This window comes from Plectropomus leopardus, chromosome 16, assembly GCF_026936395.1.
Source record: "Plectropomus leopardus strain MGB_pleo_1.0 chromosome 16, ASM2693639v1, whole genome shotgun sequence".
Lineage (NCBI taxonomy): Eukaryota > Metazoa > Chordata > Actinopteri > Perciformes > Serranidae > Plectropomus > Plectropomus leopardus.
In genome coordinates, this window is record NC_142191.1 from 34149964 (window position 1) to 34158113 (window position 8150).

General features: G+C 41.1%; 1 long non-coding RNA gene across 1 annotated transcript; it reads left to right on the plus strand.

Annotated features, from left to right (window-relative positions):
* Positions 1 to 233: 233 nt before the first annotated feature.
* LOC148187013 (uncharacterized) lies at positions 234 to 6616 on the plus strand. The gene is made up of 4 exons (XR_015779164.1): positions 234 to 664; positions 774 to 921; positions 5543 to 5724; positions 6401 to 6616. It is a non-coding gene; the product is annotated as an uncharacterized LOC148187013 (long non-coding RNA).
* The last annotated feature ends 1534 nt before the right edge of the window (positions 6617 to 8150 follow it).

Sequence of the window (8150 nt, forward strand, 5' to 3'; positions counted from 1 at the left end):
ACTGTCATGTCTGTTACTAATGCTGACTCCTCTCCTCTGAGTTTCTTACACCTTGAGCAGTGTCCTGTCATGTCTGGGCACCAAAGCATTTGCAAGCTACTAAGTTAGGCTACCATTTGTCTGAAAAATAATGTTTGGAGAGGTGAGAAAGAGCTATCAATCTGTCAACCCTTTCCGTGTCCGGGCCGGGTGAGGTTTCCCGTGTCGAGTCAAATTAAGCCGCAGGCTACACTCCTCCCCAAGTTAGACGTTGTTGACCTCCTGAAGAATGGCAGGACTTTTAATTATAAAGTCCTCAGACAAATTCTAGCAGATGCATGCCCATTGCAAAGGTAGGTGGCTTTACTTCAATATTACCTCCTCCTTCCTCACTGCTCATGCCCCCACTCCCCATTTTCAAATATTTTGTTTTACTATTTCTTTGAGTTTTAGTTTCACAAACTTTATTTCATTAACCATTTCCAAAAATCTTGTTTTCCTTTTTGAAAGACTGACTGAGGAGCTGGAGCGTCATCACTTGTATGTGACTGGAGCCCCCCCCCCCTCTGCCCAATGCAAATGTAGACACCAGGCGGCCAACTGTGGCCGAAGTCCAGGCTGAGCCGTCTCAAGTGTTTGAGCCATCGGACGAGGCGTCAAACAGCAGTGGAGAGCTGTTTCAATGGTGAGAACCTCAGTTTCACAACTTTTCTGATGATGTGTGTTTTTGAGAGTGGCTCACATTATAGCATTATTATGCAAAGCATTATAACAAGTGTTATCCCACATTGCAGTGACCGAGATGTGAACTACTCTGTCACGGCCAGGAGTCACATGCTGGAGAAGGGGCTTTATCAAAAGCATCCCTTGGACCATCCCCTGCTGAGGGACTTTGCCACACACCTTAAGATTGAGCTCCTCAATCAAAGTTTCAAACAGGAGGTGAGGACCATCTTTACACACCCTGTTTATTAGAAATGTTAATTAGAAAGTTAATAAAAGATGAAGCAAGGAGCAAAAGTCATGATTAGAATGTATTTTAAAATTGTGTATTTTTACAGTTTTATTTGGCCTAACACTGCAGAGTGGTCTGTGGAACCCTTTCTTATGACACCTCATGTCTTTTTATGGTGTTTTTGCCCATTTTCAGGACACTTGGTGCATTTTCAGTGCATGCGCTGCAAATGCAGCACATACGTTGCTTGCGACAGGACCCTTCTGGAAAAAAAAAATTTAAAAAATGAATAAATACAATTTTATTTGGGCTAACATTGCAGACTGGTCTGTGGAATCCTTTCTTATGACCCCAGGACCTGTAGATGTGATTTAAGGTATAATAAGCTGTATTCCACCCCAGAGTATTTCTTTACTCCATTGAATAACCTCACTTCTTCAGCAAAGCTAAATTCACTTTCGTGGGGAAGTATCAGCATTTATGCTGACAATCCCCAAATGAGTTAACTGTAGACCTCAATGGTCAGCCTGTAGGTTAGGGGTCAGGGTTATAATGCCATTAAATACTGTGGGCTCCAAATACTATCAGGGCACTGTGCTGGCTCTCTACTACTACTGCTGCTCTGCCATGTCCCATCCCCCGATGAGCCACGTTCCTGTAACGACCCTGCTTTTGTTCTGGCCCTCACTCTTACCTGTGCTGACATTCCCCAAATGATACACAGGAGACAAATAATTGCATTAGCAACACCACACTTTACTAAGACAGACATATTTAAAAAGTACAGTCACAATATATGTTGCCAAAGTGCACAGTGATATATATACTATTATAAATTATAGTACATATATAATAGTGCTATTCATCTGATATACCCAAACTGGAAAGTGATCTGTTGCGGTCTCTGGAGAGAGTGGGAGGGAGGGGAGGTGCAATGTACAGGTGGTGCAGTATTCATGCAGTGCACTGTAGACAGAAGTGCAACAGAAGGTCTAAAGCATGACGCTCGGCAAGTTAGTTGAGCCTGTCGAGTCCTTGACCCTCTCCCTTAAGAGTTCTTGTTGACACCATAATCAAACAGAACTTCTTCATTGACCATCAAAGTCCTGGTTGCGGGGAAAAGGATTACATCTCTTTGCGCTCCGTCTATTTCCACGCTAAAGTACTTCGGCTTGATGTTGGCTTTTTTCTTCGAGTGGTTGATCAACCTGCCGATAGTCTGCATCCCAGGGTGGCAATCACACGTTTCTGATTTTGCATCAATGCACATTTTCTCACCCTTTTATTTGTAAAAAGAAGCCATGGCCAGTCTCTTTGCCAGTGGTGCTTTTGTGAATTTTCTGTCCCTCACGATGCGTGACAACCGTTCCGTGGTAGTCGCAGAGCACCTCGCCAGCCTCAAATCTGCGGGTCGTGGACGATCCCTCTGCCCTTGTCTTCACATTGGTTGATATGAAGTCCTTCCCACTTCTGTGTCTTCACCAACATCTGAATCTGTTTACTGTCCATGATGGTGTCCTCCGATCCAGACGGTGCCCAGTTGTTGAGTACTTCATCAGCGATGCAGCCAGTGTTTTTCCATCCCTGCTTCTTTATCCAAGCCTCGAGACGATCTCTTGTTGGCGCACGCCGACTGAATTGTGCTGTCAAAATAAATAACAAAAGTTTTGTTAGTCATGAATACAATCATTGAAAACTTTGAATAGTGCAATCATTTTTGCTTGAAAATAATGTGAAATATGGTAAGAAAACTACTTACAGCGGACACGTTCAACACGCTTTTCAAACTGCTTCCTCCTCCAGTATGTGTAAAGTTTCCGCTCAAATTCTTCAGACACATCCTGCCGGTGTTTCACGCGTGGCCCTTTCCCAGACAGTGACAGAGGGTACGTTTTCAGTAGGGTTTCAAATGCGGTGAAGAATTTGACCTTCTCATTATCAGCAGGGAGCCTTGGCAGACAGATCACTGGCTGTTTGGTTGGTGAGTCTTGGACAGCATGGCTGGAACAGGCATCAGAAAGCTCACATCCAGTACCTTCCCCAGAAGCCTCAGCACTACATGAAACAAAAGAAATTACTGAGATTATAAGAAAAACATTAGACTTTCAGATATTTGCCTAAATATAGATTATGGTGTGTTTGGTTATGTTTGCATTGTGTTGGCAAATATAAAACATGCTCACCTTGAAACTTTGCTCATCGTGATCAACAGCTGAGAAGTCCTCACAATGAGGTTACGTTGCTTCAAGACCTGTAGATGTGATTTAATATCAAAATGGGCATGGTACTCCCTTCTAGTGAGATTTTTCATGACAAATGGACATGCTTTCTAAATTTACCATGACAAATTTGAATAGTCTGCCCATAGTTTTAGGGTCCCCCTTCATCCAGAAAGCTTTAAAAACTGTCTATACTTATGTTTTCTGAAAGCCCAGGACCTGTAGATGTGGTTTAAAATAAAATATTTCATGGTAAACCCTCCTAGTGAGATTATTTATTGTGAATATACATGCTTTCACATTTTGGCATCAGAAATCTCACTAGTCAGAATGTAGTTTTAAACTAATCCTTCATTTAGAAAGCTTTGAAATGAGTCTATACACACAAGTCTGATACTGTTGGAAAGAGCACAATCTAAGCTTTATTTTGGTGTGTTGTGAGTTGTGCGTTGTGGGTTGTGAGTTGTGAGTGTCTTTTTTCTTGATGTTGAGATTTTGGGTGCACAAATTGGTTACCCATTCCCTTTTAATTAATTTGTACACATTATTGTGAGAGAAATTTGACATTTTGAACAGTTGTTGAAAATAGCACACCGTTGTGTTTATCCTCCAATCATTTAAAAATATTTGTCTCCCAGTCTAAAAAGTCAAAAACTAAATCAAAACTAAAGCCTTATTTAACCAAATAAGCTCACTTACATTGTCCCTGATCTCCATTACCTACACTATATGATTGCATTTAGCACACAGCTGGCTGGCAAAGAGCAAACCAGAATGAAAAAAAACAGAACAGTGAGAAAGTTTGAGAGAAAAATGGAGGAGGAAATGAATGCAGTAAATTAAAAATGTATAATTTGTAGAATAGTTCTGCAATTTGCTCCACAACACAGCTGCTGAGCCACAACAGCCTGTGACCTAATTTAAAGGGGGACTGAGTCAAGAGCACATGACAGTAATTCATGCATATGAATTATTCATATTCTTGATACTTGCTGGACATTACGTGTAACCTGAAGATCTGACGGATTCCCTGGTAAAGACCTCTCTGCTCTGCTCCGACGATTCTCCTGCCTGATCCCTGCCGGTACTGTTGTTTCCGTGGACGGACTTCCCGGTAACCGAACCCCTGCCTGCCCTCGACCACTCCTCCGCTTGATCCCCGACAACGCTCACACACGTGTTGTCGGCTCATGAGCTACGGGTTTCCTCGTCACCAGCCACAGTGGGTACAAGCTTCGTGTCTTCGCTTCGTGTGATTCCCAGAGACATTGCTTGGGCTCACAGCCCGAAGAACGAACTCTCAGTCTGTATCCTGTTTACCATTCGTGTTGGTATTAATAAAGGTTATTACCAACTGCCAGTGAAGCGTACTGTACTGCATCTGGGTCCTCAATACACCCGTTACACAACCTTTTTAATGATTAGTAGATCAGTCAAATCATAGTTTTACTGATTAGTCATTAAAGGTCCACTGTGTCGAGTTTAGGAGGATATACTGGCAGAAATTGAATATTATATGTTTTCTTTTATGAGTAATCAAGTGTCATCACCTAAGAATAAGCTGCTAATAAATACATAGGGAGCGGGTCCTCGTCTACAGAGAAGCGTCATGTGTACTGCCATGTTTCTACAGTAGCCCAGACCAGACAAACTGGCTCTATATAGGGCCAATGGCATTTTTGCCTCAGCCACCGGAGAGAGAAGTGCCTTCCTGACGAGCTGAACAGCGTCGAACAAACAATAGTTTCTCACATGAAACTGCTTTGTTCAGTGTTGTTACCGGTTTAAATGATCCGGGTCAGTTTGTTTTGGAGACAAAGAGACCTCTGCAGATAATTCAGCCCCCAAAGGAATCTTAACCAGGAGTTAAAGCTCATCGTTGAAGTTTCAACTGCTTACAATCTACAACCCTCACTGCTAGATGTCATTACATTTCACACACTGCTCCTTTAAAGTATTTTTTGAGCAAAAAGGCCAAAAAGTTTTATCCTCATCCTGGTTCCAAATTCGAGATTTTTTTTCTCTCTTTTTTAAACTGGTGCAGAGGTACCGTACATAAACACTGGCAGAGGTAGAAACATAAGAGATGAAAAATTACCCTGTAACGGGAACGGCATATTTCTACCGTTTACCATGGTTATTGTTTTGAAATCCTGCCTGTGAGTTTTAGTTTTTTCTCAAACTGGACTTCCTGGACTGTATTTTATTGTTTCACTCACAGCTGAAACATCACAACACATCCCCTCTAATGTGTCGAGGCTGTGTTTGTAGTTATTGTGTTCTGTTGCAACATATTCCACACAGTTATTCCCATCTCATTTCCCCATGGTGCATTCAGCAGGTTAACTAATTCCTGGAATTTTATTTTCATCCTCTCCTTCATCAACAGTCATAAAACCTTCACCAGCCACCGAAATGCACGCCGACCCTGAAGTGATTATGCAGAACGGCACCACGGGAACCCTTCGATGCACCTTTAAGTCTGGTGAGGTGGTCAGCCAGTCCACCTCGGTGACCTGGAGTTTTCAGTCGAGTCAGCCCGATAATCAGTTCTTCAAAGCTCCGTATGTGGTGAGTCCTCGTTGGTCATATCTGTTGCAGAGACAAGTTCCCACAGCTGCAGGACATTTTCCTGTGATCATTAATCTATACTGACAAATGAAGAGCCGCTCATTGTGATGGAATGGTTTCCATTTACAGGTGGCTGCCCTTAACCCTAATGTAACCCCCTTGAAACCTGTTAAAATATGTGCAATTCCTTTCAAAAACATGGAGAGAAAGGGCAACGAGCAACGTAGTAAGAAATTATCAATAAATTGCAAGAGATACATTTTTAATAATAATATTTTTAAAATAGCAGGGGAAAGTGTCTAGGACAAAAGAGAAAACGATGGTAAAAACTTAAATACTTTTCTTGGACTTTTTAGTAATTTCTTACTAATTGTTAGGTTATTTGTACTTTAGTTCCTCATTTCCCTCTTGCTGTGGTTTTGAATGATTTCAAGCCAAATTACTCAGGTTTCAAAGGCTTCAAGAACCGGGCTCAGTACATCTTTAATTAAAAAAGAAAACCATCAAATCCTCACATTTGAGAAGCTGGCATTGGTGCTGTCTTTTTTGCTTGAAAAAATATGAAAATAAGTTATCTTTCAAAATAGCTGTTAAATAATTTTCTGTCAACTGATTAACTGACTAATTGCTGCAACTTGAATAATTTCCATAATGATTCTTCTACAACTTTTTGTAGATTGTCTACTTTTCCAATGGAAAAGCATTCCCGGGACAAGACGAGTACAGAGACAGATTGCAGTTTATCGGAGACATACAAAAGAGGGATGTCTCGATACAGCTGAGTCCAGCTCGGTTCAGCGACATTGGGACCTTCTTCTGTGACGTGAAGAACCCACCAGACGTAACAGGAAATCCAGCACAAACGAAGCTCAGCGTTGTTCTGAAAGGTGAACGACTTTTTATTAAAATTAAATGAATGTTAATAAAAATACGTGTATTGTAAAGGATTTCTTTCTATGTCAGATTTAGCTTCAGCTTGAGGCAGGCAAACTTTGAGATTTTAACTGCACAAGATGCTTTTTAGATGGGCCTGCTTCCTGTTGTGGTATGAGCAGGTGTGTGGTCTCGGCCTTCACTTGTCAGTTGTGTTCACCCACTCACAACTGCACACTCACATGCTGATTGGACGGTGTGAAAACGCTGCACTCTGCTCGACTGTCCCGTCTGTCACGTTTCCAGGCAAAGAGGGGGACTTTTTCCTCTCATTGTGGCTTTTAGTCATATGAAAGGTGCCATTTTTGACATGGTTAGTTGTTTGCACCCCTTACAATTATTAAATCTATGATGAAGTTATGGTTTATCTTAAAATGCTGCTGCTCCAAGCTTAGAATACATACATTGTGCTGGTCACACACATGTATTTTTGGAAGCAAACAGCCTTACACATCTGGCTCAGTGAGCCTCCAATAGATGGGAGAGCCAAAAAAAATCCCATGTACTCCAACTTACAGATTCTATCTCGTCCTTTTGCCGACATTTTCTGACAAAACAAAAGACAAATATGTTCTTGATATGTGTGCATTCGCAGGAATCTCCTCTTTTTTGTGAATGTGTTATTTTGACAATAATTTGGCGGAAAAAGGAGTTTGAGAGCTCACATCTTCCTTAAATTAACCTCTACTCTCCTCTCCCACAGGTGGCGCTTTAATTACCATCGCAATGGCCATAGCACACAGATACACAGACATGTGCGCGCGCATGTGTGTGTGTGTGTGTGCTGAATCTTAAATGAAAAACTACCAAGAGCTGAAGCTTTTAAGACCATGTAAACATTATATATCAGCATTTTTCCTCTATCATATAGTACTGCTTCTACTTTACTGCTTCTTTTCATACTGTTAAGTACTGTGCTGTACTGTGTAGTACTCAGCCGGCACCAGTCGAAAAAAAAAAAATTCTTGGGAAATTGTCTGCATCTTTGAGGTAACAGCACAAAGTCAATGTACAATCACGAGGTTGTTTTTTTGCCACTTACAGACTCAGATTGTTCTATTTATCTGACAACATTAACAACTAACCCTAACCCTGGAAGATAAAGGTTAATCTGAGAAATTGTCACTGATAAAAGACCACCCTCTTCCTGTTTTAAAGGCCACTTTGATAAACTTTGATAAAAGCTGTCAAAAATGAGTCAATGTTTTAGACAAGAACAAGATAGAAGTTATGCGTCGGTTATATTTAAATGATTCTTAAATATATGTGGACTTGTATATGTGGGCTGAGTTTGTTACTTTGTGTCTGACAACAATATGGAATTTTTTCTTCAACTTTTTCATGCATCTAATTCTAGTTCAAAAAAATTTCTCTTTCTGAAGTGTAGCAAGTTCTGTCATTGTGGGCAGGATCATTTTATGCATAATATGCTGTTTCTTACAGAACACGTGTGCTCTCTAAAGGATGTCAGACCTCTAAAGGAGGTCAGACCT